Here is a 15,159-nt window from a genome sequence, read left to right on the forward strand (position 1 = left end):
CCCTAATTCAACATCTAGAAACCAAATGTATTTAAAATTCATCAGTAGCAAGAGAAAAACAGCAGTGCGTTCTCCCTCGAACCATCCCCCGCTGTTTATTGACCCCATCTAGTTTTCAGTCAGAGGACCCGTGGAGGGAGTCAGAGTAATTTGCTTCTCGGTTCAAGTTCAGGTTTTGCCGGGAGAGACAGAAAATCATTACCAGCTGGAGAAAGTTCAGTTATTTATAGAAAATTATTAGACGCCCTCTACCCTGGTCCACGGTCAGCTGTCCGCAGTCCCCGAACCAACCACCCTCACAATTTACACTTCGGTTGGCAGAGGATTAAACCATCAGGGCAGGCTTTCCACCTTGCCACAGGGCAAGTGAGCGCAGAGGCCTGCAGTCCAGCGTGACTGGGGAAAGAGCTTGAGGACTGGGAGGCCGTGCAGGGTGGTGGGACAGTGGGGCCTCTCCCCAGGAGGGACCTAACTTCTCCGGAGGAGTGGGCAGAACATGCAAGGACCACACAGAGGCCACTGCGACACTTTCCAAGAGGGCAATGCATTCTGAGCAATTTCTCTTCTCTGCCCTCATTCGGCACAGATATATTTCTCCTAAACCCCAAGTATCATCTTTTGGTTATGCTGGTCTTTGCATCCCCACATATAACCCTTCCCACTTCCCAGGGACAGCATCTTTGGCAGTTCAAGCTCTCTCTTCCCTCTTCCTTCGTTTCTGAGATCATCTGGTCTTCCTCTCCTCTGATATCCCAAACGGGTTTTGTGTTTGGCATAGATGCTGACACTCAACTGCAGCCTCATCCTCGTCTCCTGAGCTCCGATTACTCAGGCCTCTAGCGCTCTGGCATCACGGGTGTGTCCTAAAGCCTGTCTCGGCCCCGTTACCCATGCCTGGCTGCAGGGTCTCCTCGGCTCTCACCCCTTCCACGGCCGGGGCCTGCGACCTCATGGAACTGGTTCTCTGCCCTTTCTCTCCCTGTTTGGGTCTTGGATTCTGCCAGATCTGATCGCACTGTTCGCTTTGCATGTTTCATACGCACCAGTGAATATGCAACATGTTGCGGGTAGCCAGTCACGTCCCCACGGAGAGCCCCTGTTGGCCCAGCTCTGAAACCAACACTCACTTAGACCGCATCGAGCCCCTTTGCGTTTGTCTTCATTCCTCTGAGCCATAGCCAGGATGCCAAGGCCACCAGACACCCAGAATGGTGGCCTGTGTGTCAACCGTTCAGACGGGGTGAGGGTGTGGGGAGCACCGGGCTCCTTTGGAAGACAAGGGCCCCAGTCTCCTTCCACAATCCCCACCCCTTGCATCAATGCAGCCCTTCAATATAGCTGGATAGAAATACATGATTTCAAGGCTTTGCTTGTTTTACTATATTGCAATTCATTTTGTGATAGACAGCCACCGCCATCACTGGTAAAATTAAATGTCCATTTTTTTTTAAGAATGTTAAATCTCAACACTTCTCTGTCCTACCATTTTCTTCTTTTATTTCTGAAACTAGAGTCCATATCTCATTCAAAACTTGACCTCGAATTGAATGTCTTTAGGATAGATTTCTTTGTTAAATATTTTGGCCAGTCATGTGGACTGCACGTTCAGTGAAGCCAAAAATTGTCGCGTGCTTGCCTAACTTCTAGAGGGCCTAGTGAAGTGGCTGCCACAGAGCAGGGGTCAAGCTTGTTGCAGAAATGAATTAAATTCCATAACCTTATGGAATCTTAGCATAAGAGAGAACCACAGAAGCTGTACTGTTCAGTCTTTAATTTAGTAGCATACCTGAAAAGTGATCATTCCAGCCCAAAAAGGACAATTCCAATGATGAGAAGATCAACTCCCAGCAGAAAACCTTTTGGTACATTGAGCCAAAATCCATCCTCCAGTAAAGTGCACTCACTTGTCTTCATTCTAAATAAGGTTCAACACAGAGAACGCTTAATTTTATTTTCCACATAAAAGTCTGTTAAATATTTAAAGAGAGCAATTGAGCATTTCCCAAGTGCTTTTCCCAGTCTAAATGTGCAAAATTAGCTGACTCAGAGAGACTTTCTACTTTGGTTTGGTTTTAACATAAGAAGTTACCATCAATTACAGTAGCAGTACCAATAGGAAACACCCAATCGTTCCATTCACACATGTCATGACAGAGTTCTTAAAATGTTTATTATCCACAGTACCCTTTCCTGGATGTACCATGCAATATTCCTTCCAATAACTAAAACATAAATCCCCATGTTAAATAGGGCTTCAAACAAAACAGTGAATGAAATTTGCGTTCAGTTATGTCAGCATCGCCTGGCCTCCTCCACCACCGCCCACGGTGGGTGGTGTTCATCTGCCAAGTTCATCACTGAATTCCCTGAGCTGCCAGCTCTATCTTCCTCATAGCAGCTAGCATGACAACCAGTACTAAATAGCTGGTAAGTGAAAATCCATGCTTAATGAATGACTCACAGCCTTAGCCTTTGGTCACGGGATAGTCTTGGAAGCCTAGGATACTCTGTCTGTGATTTGACTTCTAACTGACCTGCTGCTAAGTCGCTTCAGTTGTGTCCGACTCTGTGCGACCCCATAGACAGCAGCCCACCAGGCTCCACCGTCCCTGGGATTCTCCAGGCAAGAACACTGGAGTGGGTTGCCATTTCCTTCTCCAATGCATGAAAGTGAAAAGTGAAAGTGAAGTCACTGAGTCGTGTCCAACTCTCAGCAACCCCATGGACTGCAGCCCACCAGGCTTCTCCATTCATGGGATTTTCCAGGCAAGAGTACTGGAGTGGGGTGCCATTGCCTTCTCTGCTAACTGACCTTATCCATATTAAATTCCATCCCGTTAGAATGGGCTCTGATGGCAGTCTATCAGAATACTTTTGAATCATCCATCAATCACCCAAAGTTTTAGTTCTTCCGCCTAACAGTGCTTCAGTCGCATATTTGGTGATCAGGCCTGATGTTTCTTCCACGAAGGCATTCAGTTAAATAGGGAACAGGACAGAGTCAATAGCAAAATTCTCTGACCTGTCATTGGAATCCTTTCTCTCGCCTTCCCGAATCCATTAATCTAAATCTCTGAGTAGTTACTGAACTGACACAAATCTATCAGACTTACCATCTAGCCTGTATTTCTCCTTTTCCACAAAAGAACATAAAATAATAATCCATCAAATGATTCTCTGAAGCATTATGGGGTATATTCACTGTAGGCCCCTTCTTCAGATCCTTTAAAGCAAGAATTTCCCTATGGAGATATAAAGATTGTTTCTTCCAGAAGGTCTTTCCCACCTTATGACCCTGAGATAAATCATATCCATACAGAACTTGTAACTCACAGGGTACATTTATAAGCACCACATTACTACTTATTGAATGAATGCCTATCAAATATGAAGGGCTCCGCCCAGTGAGGCATGCACATTATCTTGTGAAATGATCTTTATACAAACCCATCCACAGGATATTATCATCTGCATTTTAGAGCTCAGGAAATCAAGGCTCAGAATTGCTAAGTAACATACCCACGTTCTTATATGTAACAATATCAGTTCTCCTGTGATTTATCACTATATATAATGTGTGGAGTCCAGGGAAAATTTAAAATGCAAGATCCCTTGTTAGGGACGAAACATCGGTGCCCTGCCCTCAAATGCCTGCAGTGAAGTCTTTACCTCCAAGGTGATGGTATTAGGAGGCAGGGCCTCTGGGAGGTGGTTAGGTGCTTCCTTCCTGAATGGGATTAATTCCCTTGTGACAGAGAGCTCCCTGGTCCCCTCTGCCATGTGAGATCATAAAAAGGAGACAGCCATCCATAAACCAGGAAGAAGGTCATCACCAGACACCAAGTCTGCCAGCCCTTTGATCTCGAACTTCCTAGCCTCTGGAACTGTGGGAAATAAACTTCTATTATAGGAGCCCAAATGGACCAATGGACTCCTTGTTCAAAAAAAGCAGAAAAGAAGGGGAAAAAAGAGTATACATAAATGTTGAATGTACTGCAATATGCCTCCCCTTCCTCCCACAGCCTCTCTCAGCCTAGAAGGATGTTTATTATTCACTATTTAATGTCATTCTCAGTCAAGAAAAATGAAAGTTTTAAAGTATTAGCTTGGGTTTTGCTGTTAATCCTTATGCAGTGCCAATGTTAAATGCAAATATGAGTGCATTTAATTGGTATGTGGAATCACAGAAATTACACAATTTATGTTCAGTCATTTATTTATGTATATGTATTTCATTCTTTTTTAGAACAAGCATTGTTTTTTGTTTTTTTTTTTTAAAATTTTGGGGCTGTGCCAAGGCACTTGTGGAGTCTCAGTTCCACAACCAAGGACCGAATCCAGGCAACAGCAGTGAGCACCGACTCCTAACTACCAGAGCACTAGGGAACTCCCCCGATCTTACTGAAAGGGTGAACGTCATGCCTAAAACTGAGCCATCTGTTACACTTCTGCTCACCTGCCTCGTGTACCAACACTCTCTGCTTTCGGCTGATGAGTAAGGAAGGCCTGAAAGGAAGAGAAGAAGGAAGACTCTGAGCTGCCCTGCTTTTCCCTTCGCTTCTGTGCCATCATTCTCCATCCATGTGGTTGGCTAATGCAGAGTAAAAACCTGAGGAAGGAAGGATATGTTTCCTTGTATCTCAGTGTTGCTTTGAACACCACTGCCTTCTTTCTGCCTCAGAGCAAGTTCTGATTCAAAGGAAATCCCACCGCCCCCGGGGACCACCAATGCACCCAGTCACCCAGCTGTTGATAACACAATGAACCTGCCCTTCCCTTGAGTCATGCTGGCCACCCACCCTGGATCTACTGGAATCCAGCCTTCCCGGGCCACTGTGACGCTCTATGCAGGTGGATCTGTAGGGGACAGCAGACAAATGTACTGTGCACACAGCCTCTGCTCACCCAGGCACTCCATTGCCTCATTAGACCACCACCAAGACACAAGTCCAGAGGTAAAATTGCAAAGAATTTCAAGACAGCAGCGTCAGAGCCTTAAAGCACGTGGAGCTGGCCCTGGCTGTCACCACCCGCCCCTGGCCTCCTGCCACCTCTGAGACCTCCTCTCCTCCACTTAATTCCTTGCTCCCTTACCTTACAGGCTCTTGAATTATTTCTCTTCGTTAAAAAATGTCAAGTAACCCCCTGCCTCCACTTCCTCTCATTTGCTGTTTTCTCTGCCTGAAAGCCTTTCCCCATGAAGTTCACACACTGTCCCCCTCAGCAGTCAAGCAGCAACTCCAGAGTCAGCTGTCCAGGCTCTCCCTGGGGCCCTGTCCAGGGCTCCTGGACTTCTCCTTCTGAGTGCACTCTTGGAAACAGCACAAGAAGCATCCATCAGCTTCAACTGGCCCTGCTTCATGAAAACAGGCTGTTGATGACTCAAACCTGGAGTTATGTTACAGAGATGGCACTGGGCATGTGTCAGAAGGGAACTCCTACCTTCGGGATGACCCCAAAACCAAGAGTTTTCTGTGTACAGAACTCAAGGAATAATGTCGCCCTGGAGGAAGCAAAATTCTCTGCAATAAGGAACACGCAGGTTCCAGAAGCACAAATAGCTTGATGAACTCATTCATAGCTAGCTAATCAGTTTCCAAGTGTGAAGTTCCCCTAAGCTCTTAAATATCACCTCAAATCCTGGATGGAGAGACAGTTTTGAGCCCTGTCTCCTGTGTCCTTGCTGGTAGACCTTCCAGGGGAGTTCTTTCTTTTCTTAAAAGCTGATAACATAATATTGGCTTCTATGCCAGCCCTTTGCTCAGTCACGTGGTTTATCTCCTTTGTGACCCATATAATCACCCGAGTGCATCTCATGTGTGAGTTTGCTTGTTCACTGCCTCACTCTTTACTAGATTGTGAGTTCCAGAAGAGCCACACCATTGTCCGATGCATTCACTGCTGGGTCCAACTCCCGAAGCCTTCTCTAGCACAATACAGTCAACGCATATTTATGGGACCACCCACGTTAATGAACTACGGTGCTGTGCTAGACCACGCCTCGTGGTTTCTTCTCAGTAAATATTAACTAAGTGATAAATGTGCAGAAGATGACACATTTAGTAGCGCTCAGGTCCTTGAAAGGAGAGAATTATGCAAAATATTCGCTACAGCAGGGGTGACAAGATAAATTGCTTTAAAATAGATACACAGAAATGGCCACATGTCCTCCAACATCCTTCACCCCCAGCTCATTCCTCTTCTTCTTTCCTTGCAGCAAAATCATAATATCAAGCTGGTAACAGCCCAGCTGTTGCCAAGGCAACAGACTTTATGGACACAAACTTTGAGCCGAGATGAAACCACATGATGGAGAAAGAATTGTTTGGCCAAGGCCTCTTGGAAATAACCACAAAGATGACAGAGGAAAGAATTAGCCCAGCAAACTGTCTGAGCAACGGCTTCCTCTTAGGCAGATAAGAAAACAGAAGACAGAGCCGAATCACACCTAGACTATATATCTGCAGCAGAAAGTCACACAAAGTCAAAAAAATTCTTGTGGTTTCCATATTGTAAGGAAAGTCTAAGCTAATCTGGAGGAAGGAGCGCTCTTCAGACACTCTGGTCACCGCTAATTCAAGTTGAAACTGAACTGGCCTGGCTGTGCCTGCATTTCAACATGCTTTTATGCAATTGAAGGGTTCTTGGAAAATTGTGGGTAAAACAAATATCTAAAAATCAAATCGGAATTCAAGTGCACTGCCTGGCTGGATGTTTAAAGGACTTTGGAAAAAATCCTTCTGCAAACTAAGCAACTCCTTTGCTACAGGGCTAGCCCTTCCTTTATGTACAGCCATCGCAAGTTTTTACAGAAGTCTTCTTAAAGACAAATTCTCCCAGTGATGAGACCAGCGTCATTTGCCTGATTATTTTCATATGGCATCACCTTCTGGGTCTCTGTTTGTCCCCATGAAAAATGGGGAAAAGAGTGTTTGCCAGTCACCAACTTCACCTTTGGAAAATCTTTGCTTTTTAATGTTCTCAGAATTTATTTCTTAAAAAACACACACAGCAAGTACCCACTGGAGGCCAAGTAGGCTGTCTGTTTTCTCTTACATTCCTCCTCCCTCCTGCCTTCTTTATCATTGTCAAACAGATCTCACTTTTGTGACTCTTGGAATATGTAGGGGTTTTGATTGCTGCCATTGAGGGGTTCTGCTTCCTTGCTTCATCCAGGAAAATTAAACTACACAAAAACCTCATTTAAATTGAAATGAAGTTTTCTGTAGGCAGTGTTTCAGAATTTTGGGGGGAAATGAGATGATAGAAACCCAATAAATATGTAACCACCTACAGCACATGTATTAAATTAAAATCTCTTTGGACAAGACTTTAAGCACAGAAGGAGCAACTCACACCTGGGTGTGTCCAGGTGAGGATTGTCTTCTCCTTTACCTGCTCCCAGGAAGGGCCTTTCCTCAGCTTTGCAATGGAAACATTACAAATTCCTGTATATATTTGTAGTATATTAAGTTTGTTTTTTGCCAAATTCTTCAAAAGTACTGCAGGATGATTCCCTTTTTCCTGGAAAATTCAAGGTTTATCTGTGTACATCTCTCATTTCTTACCATGTCTTCCCTTCTTCCCTACGCTAATAGTTTATGCCCATTGACCTGCAAGGCACACCTGGAAACCAAGCTTGGTTCCGATTCTGTTACAGCAGGCAGGTAGGAGAAATGGGGCATGAACCAGGTGCAGGAAATCACACATCTTCCAAACAGTGGGGGTCCACGGCAGACAAAGGAAACTAGGAGCCTCCAGAACCTCCGTGTTACGTGTTCTGTCGATAAGTGTCCTGGGAGCAAAGCATGGTGGGAATCTCTTGTGCCCGAATGTAGCCTGTTATTCATAATGCTCTCATTATAATAAAATCAGCCTTGTGGATAAGAAGTGCCCATCATGCCATTATACTCTGATCTAAACTAAAGGCAAAAATCACTCCTCTCCTTGGGAACACACAGCTGGGATGAAAATGGAGGAACACAACCACCAAACTCCTCCTTCCCCGATGAATATCCCATCCCTTTGTTTGTATGCCCCTCCCATTGGGCTTCTGGGCTCAGATAGCAAAGCTTCTGCCTGCAGTGCAGGAGACCTGGGTTCAATCCCTGGGTCAGGAAGATCCCCTGGGGAAGGAAATGGCAACCCACTCCAGTATTCTTGCCTGGAGAATCCCATGGACTGAGAAGCCTGGTGGGCTACAGTCCACGGGGTCGCAGAGTTGGACACAACTGAGTGACTTCACTTTCTCTCTTCTTTCATAACGGGCTTGCCAAAGAAACCCAGGGCTGAAGGCCCTCATCTGTCTGCCCTCTCTCCCTCTGAGAGCACAAATCAATGCTTAGTCACTGCAGTCATGTCAGACTCTGTGTGGCCCCATAGACTGTAGCTCCCCAGGCTCCTTCATGCATGGGATTCTGCAGGCAAGAATACCGGAGTGGGCTGCCATTCCCTCCTCCAGGGGATCTTCCCGACCCAGGGATCGAACCTGCATCTCTTACTCCTCCTGCACTAGCAGGAGGGTTCTTTACCACTGGCACCACCTGAGAAGCCCTATAAGAGCATACTTTTGCTTAAATAAACTCTCACTTTACTTTGTTAATCTCCCTGCTTCAAGTCAGAATTCTTTGGCAACAAAGAAAGAGTATTAAATTCACCAGGAACAATCCAATAGTTATCTATTTGTTTTCAGAGTATGCTTGGCCCTGAGGATAAAAGACAAGGAGTTACAAAGTAACGGCCTTCGAGGAGTTTATAATCCAACTGGAAAAAAAGAGTCACACTGAGACAATCACTAACATTCTAGTCCAAGATGGCTAGGAATGAAGATGGGAGACCAGGCTGTGGTTCAGAAATCTGAACTTCAGAAAAGATGGAATTGAGTGCTGAAGACACTGAGGTGGTGGAAGACCAGGGTTGGATCTTGAAGAATAAGAAGAACATGGCCCGTCAGGGAGGAATGAAAAATGTCTTCTGGATTGGGAGACTTATAAGAGGCAAGATCCAATGCTATTCACCACCCACCTGTTCCCAAGTCCAAGCTTGGTCTGCTCACCATATGACAGCTCGATAAATCAGGAGAGGAGGTGCTAAGGCAAGGAACAAGGTCTTTATTCAGAAAGCCGGGTGTCCAAAAAGATGATGGACTAGAGTCCTAGAGGACCAGCTTATCAGGGTCTGGATGCTACAGAACAGAGATGGGGAGAAGGTGAGGAGATAAACTAAGAAGCCGTAAGTCTTGCAGAACATCTCCTAGTTTGACCAGCCTTGGGGAGATCAGTTCAATCGCTCAGTGGCATCTGACTCTTTGCAACGGCATGGACTGCAGTATGCCAGGCCTCCCTGTCCATCACCAACTCTCGGGGTTTACACAAACTCATGTCCATTGAGTCAGTGATGCCATACAACCATCTCATCCTCTATTGTTCCCTTCTCCTCTTGCCTTCAATCTTTCCCAGCATCAGGGTCTTTTTCGCATCAGGTGGCCAAAAGATTGGAGTTTCAGCTTCAGCATCAGTCCTTCCAATGAATACCCAGGACTGATCTCCTTTAGGATGGACTGGTTGGATCTCCTTGCAGTCCAAGGGACTCTCTAGAGTCATCTCCAACACCACAATTCAAAAACATCAATTCATTGGCTCTCAGCTTTCTTTATAGTCCAACTCTCACATCCATACGTGACTACTGGAAATATCAAAGCTTTGACTAGATGGACCTTTGTTGGGAGAGTAATGTCTCTGCTTTTTAAAATGCTGTCTAGGGTAGTCATAGCTTTTCTTCTAAGGAGCAAGCGAGCAAGCATCTTTTAATTTCATGACTGCAGTCAACATCCGCAGGGATTTTGGAGCCCCCAAAATATACTTTGTCACTGTTTTGGAAGATAGTCTTCCAGACCTTTCAAAACTTCCCTCCCACCCATTATCCCCTTCTTCACAACCAAGGCAGACAAGAGAACGAAAAGTTCCCCTGAAGCAATCGATGAGTGGAAAGGCTGGGATAAATTTTTCCTGTTGTTGATATTCTTCAGCTAAATGTTTCCAGGAGCCTTGTGAATTAGATTTATTTAGTACAAATAAGGACGTGGCCTAAGGCCCAAGTTAAGAAGGGGCATAGGGTTTATCCTCCAATTCTGTTTGACCTTACACCTCAGAGTGCCATCCAGGCTAGGGCATGGCCTACCTCTGCCTTGCATCAAATGGGAGGCCAAAGAAGCGCTCAGGAAGCAGCTGCAGAGGCAGCTCTGAGGCCGTGGAGCACCGAATGCACTCAAGAGCTAAGTGGATTTTTCTGCACGACTGTGAGGCTGTCAGATGAGCCGGGAGGAAGCCCAGGAGTCCTGCCTTTGCTGCTTCCTCCAACAATTTGAACAGCTTTAGAAATGTTTCGCTTAAGGAAATTAGAGGCTTAATACCAGCAACACTGAATGTTTCTCAGGAGCTTGTCTCCCTAGAATCTGTAGCAGCTGTGTGCAAATTAATCAGTGGGTTGCAGGCTACACAGAGCTGAGATTGGGGAAACAGCTGGGCATATTTATGAAAGTTTGTCAGGGATGTACCAGCATGTGCGGAGGTACCTTTCTCGTGAAGTGTCATTTTGCTGGCAAAGAAAAGGAGAGAGCGCGACAGATCCCACCTATGTCTAGAGGATTAATGAAAGCCTGGCAGAATTCTGAAGCAGAATATCTCTTCTCGTCTAATTTAGGCGGAGATTTACGTGAGCGGGCCTGGGGAGCCAAAATGCATCAGGCACAGTGTTGATGGGTGACTTGTCTGATCATGACAGGGGCGTTCAGTTCCCACCAAGGGCTGCCAGCTGCCCTGCAGAAGCGCTGTGACATCCGCCAGTGGTCTGGGGTGGGGGACCAGGGCCAGGCCAGCCCCGGCTCTGCTCCCAACCCCCACCCACATTTAGAGAAAGGATAAAAGAAACTTGCCAGAGAATTGATGGAGAGCTTCCCTGTGGCTCAGACAGTAAAGCATCTGCCTGCAATGCAGGAGAGCCGGGTTCAACCCCTGGGCTGGGCGGATCCCCTGGAGGAGGAAATGGCAACCCACTCCAGTATTCTTCCCTGGAGAATCCCATGGTCAGAGGAGCCTGGCAGGCTACAGTCCATGGGGTCGCAAATAGTCGGACACGACTGAGCGGCTTCTTTCTTTCTAAGTGAGTGTAACACCTCCTGACTCCCCCCTCCCCCCTTTTTTTTTTAATCTTTACATACATACAGAGGCAGCACGCAGGATGGAAGTGAATCAACACACAGGGAGAGAAAGGAACAACCCTTCTGGATAACTACTTTTGGGGACTAAAAGCCCTGTTTTACGTTCGTTTGTTTGCTCACTTAGTTTGATGTATCTGTGTGTCTTTGTCATGACAATACCCTGGGTGTTTCCAGAGCCCTTCCCATTACCTATGACCTAGATAGCTTATGAAACTTGGCCCAGCTCACACGTATTAAATCGTTTGTTGGTTTGTTCTAGTCGCTAAGTTGTGTCCGACTGTTTGTGACCCCACAAACTGCAGCCCACCAGGTTCCTCTGTTCATCATGGGATTTCTCTGGCAAGACTACTGGAGTGGGCTGCCACTTCCTCCTCCAGAGGATCTTCCTGAATCAAGGATCAGTCGAACCTGCGTCTCCTGCAATGGCAGGCAGATTCTTAACTGCTGCGCCACCAGGAAAGCCCCACATGTATTGCCTATCTCCTAACATTTTCTTAGAGCCCGTCTGTAGGGCCCTTTCACTTTTCACTTTCATGCATTGGAGAAGGAAATGGCAACCCACTCCAGCGTTCTTGCCTGGAGAAACCCAGGGACAGGGGAGCCTGGTGGGCTGCCGTCTATGGGGTCGCACAGAGTCGGACACGACTGAAGTGACTTAGCAGCAGCAGCAGCAGGGCCCTGTAAATTGTTCCGCATTTCGTTCTGTTGCTGAACTCAACATTTTGCATGTATCAATTATTAAACCATCTCGTTTAGCATGGGGCGGGGGGTGGCTGTTACAAAGTAGCTAGCCTGCACCCAGGTGGAGAGACCAAAGACACGGAAGACGACAGATGGCGTAGCTTCCAAGGCCTCCCCACTGGATGAAGAAAAGCCACCTGTAGGGTTTGAGCTCCTCCAGTCCAGGGCACAAGGTGGAGGAGGATTTTTTGTAAGATGAGAACTTGAAGAAGAGAATAACTAGTTAACCATCTGAACTAGAGGGAGACTGAGGCATATACATAATGATGCTATAGTAACAGGATGCCCAGTTACATTTGAATGCCAGATAAATGATGAATAAATGTTGCCAGGAGTATATCTTATGCAATTTTTGGGACATAACTTGCACTCAAAAATCATTCATTGTACATCTGACATTTAAATGTAAGTGACCATCTATATTTTTCTGTTTCAATTCTGGCAACCCTACCTGTACGAAGGAAAATGGAAACTATCTGGCCACCACACCAAGCCCAGCCACAGCGGATGGCCCCTCTGTGTCCCTGCCGACAGCCTGGCTCCGCCACAAGCTTCTGTGCATGGAGCCAGCATTTTCCCCTGCATCAGATCTAGGTCTCTAGACAGCAGCTTCCTGTTCCCCAACATCCTGTCAGAGACATTCTCCAAACTTAGGTTTTACATCATTATTCTACAAAAGTTTGCCAGAGTTCATTGGGGGATTGCTTAAGTAAAGTTGGGTTTAAATGTGTGGTGCAGTTATTATTTTTATTCTTTTTTAATAATAAACTATACATTTATTATTTTTAAAAAATGTTTTTTTACTTTACAATATTGTATTGGTTTTGCCGTACATCAACATGAATCTGCCAGAAAGAAAAACGCCAATACAGTATGCTAACGCATATATAGGGAATTTAGAAAGATGGTAACGATAACCCTGAATGTGAGACAGCAAAAGAGATGCAGATGTATAGAACAGTCTTTTGAACTCTGTGGGAGAGGTAGAGGGCGGGATGATTTGGGAGAATGGCATTTTTAAATCATGCTCAAGTGTGTATACGGGTATTTGTATTACATTCCCATATTAGTTAGGAATCCACTCAGCTTCAACTGATGGACAATCCATTTTAAACAAATGGTGGTTTGCTTTCTCACGTAAGAATTTTGGAGCATTGACGGCATTGGTTCAACAACATTAAGGCCAACACTTCTGAACTTACCTTTGTGATTACAAGGTGGCTGCTGTAGCTCCAGCTCTCACATTTATAATCTGGCAGGGATAAGATGAAGAAGAGGTGCCAGCTCTATTTGTCCTTTGGTTCAGGAAAGAAGAAATTTCTCTAGGAACCATCTGGCCAGTCTAGGTCACATGGACACTCCTAACTACCAGAGGGACAAAAAAGGAAACCACAGGATTTCGTGAAAGGTCAATCATGTTCCACTGTCTGAGTCTGGGCATGTTACTGTCTGAATAAAATCAAGATCTTTAATAGGAAAAGAAGTGAAATAAAAAGCTGAGTAGATCACCAAGAGAGTCTGCATAATTCCATGTAATCTTTAGATATAATTCATCTTCTTCATACTGGAGATCCTTACTCTCCTTACAACCCAGGACTTCACCAGAAATTATATGCATATAAGTGATGTTGACTACAGAGAGTACATTTCATGATATTTGGGGGAAGTCCCAGTGCCTAGCACAGTGTATAACTTCCAAGCACTGAAGACTGAGATAAATGAAAAAATGTGACCCAGATAAATAACAAAGGAAGAGTTTTGGTGTCATTCCAGCAACGTGTGTTTGCACACACACACACACACACACACACACATGTCTCGTGGCCATTTTATGCATGTTCAGCATTAGAACGTTATTGCTTGGACAAAGTTGTGCAGTTTTTAATACCCGTGACTCCCAAGATGTATAACTCCCTGAAAAGTGAAAATGTTAGTTGTTCAGTCATGTCTGACTCTTTGCGATCCCATGGACTGTAGCCTGCCAGGCTTCTCTGACAATGGGATTCTCCAGGGAAGAATACTGGAGTGGGTTGCCATTCCCTTCTCCAGGGGATCTTCCTGACCCAGGGACTGAACCTGGGTCTCCTGCATTGCAGGCAGATTCTTTACCATCTGAGCCACCAGGGAAACCCCCTACTCTCAGTTAATTGGAAGAGAGGAGAAGAAACGAGAAAAGGAAAAGGAAAGAAGAGGAAAAACTGTTTCTGGTGAATTTTTCACGTGCAGAACTGTGAGTTGCCTATGTGCACAGGTTTTCAGAGCTTGGGTGCAGTCCTTTAGTCAGCATGGAAACTCAGTACTTGAATCTGACTTGTGGTGGGAAACACAGACTTCCCAGAAGGGAAAGGCTGTCTCATCTCCTTCTGCCTCCAGATCCTAACCCACAGCTTGACATTAACACAGAGCCAGACCTCAACGGCAAGCTGGCTAAATGCTCACCCAGCAGGTTTGCATTTCCTCAAATACTTTTAAGGCACCATGATGTGTGCTTCAAAACATCATGAAAACAACGTGGAATGCCTCTTCCAGGGGACATAAGGGGAAATCAATACATTCTGATTTTCTCCTCCGTTAAACTCTCAATGACTGAAACTGTAGTGTGGCTGGGGAGAGTTTAGTAGCTCAACAACCACATACTAAATTCTTCTTCTTCAAGATGATAGAGTTTTATTTAGGTTCCTACTGGTAGAGTTTTAGGGCTTTAATGGGTTCAAAAAAATGCACCAGTAATCAACAAAAATAAATCGAGCACACAAGTAAGTATGAAGGTAATTATTTGTGGAACCATCTGCCATAATAGCCTCCCTCATAGCGTGGCAACTAAATGCTACAATGCTATTAAGGTGAATAAACAAGAGATTGTTAAGGAAAACAGTGCCATGAAACCGGTGAGCAAGGATCCAGAGGCACTGGGAGTATTTCTCAGCTAGGAGACAGACCACGTGACAGGTAAGAGGGAAAGACACTCTCCAGAGCCAAGTCACCCTAGAACCTTGTCTTTCCCTACTCTGCCTGTCCAGCCCACCAGCAAATCCCAGTGGGTCAGCTGCCAAGATTCCTGCAGGATCTGTCTGTTCTGTTCATCCCCCCAGCCATGACCACAGCCCTTGCCAACATCACCGAAGAGCCAGATCCCTCCTAGTCTTGATTTCGAGTCTCCTTCTTCCTGCTCACTTTCAGTGTGCTCCTTACCAAGCAGA

Source organism: Ovis aries, chromosome 7, assembly GCF_016772045.2.
Source record: "Ovis aries strain OAR_USU_Benz2616 breed Rambouillet chromosome 7, ARS-UI_Ramb_v3.0, whole genome shotgun sequence".
NCBI classification, from domain to species: Eukaryota; Metazoa; Chordata; class Mammalia; order Artiodactyla; family Bovidae; genus Ovis; species Ovis aries.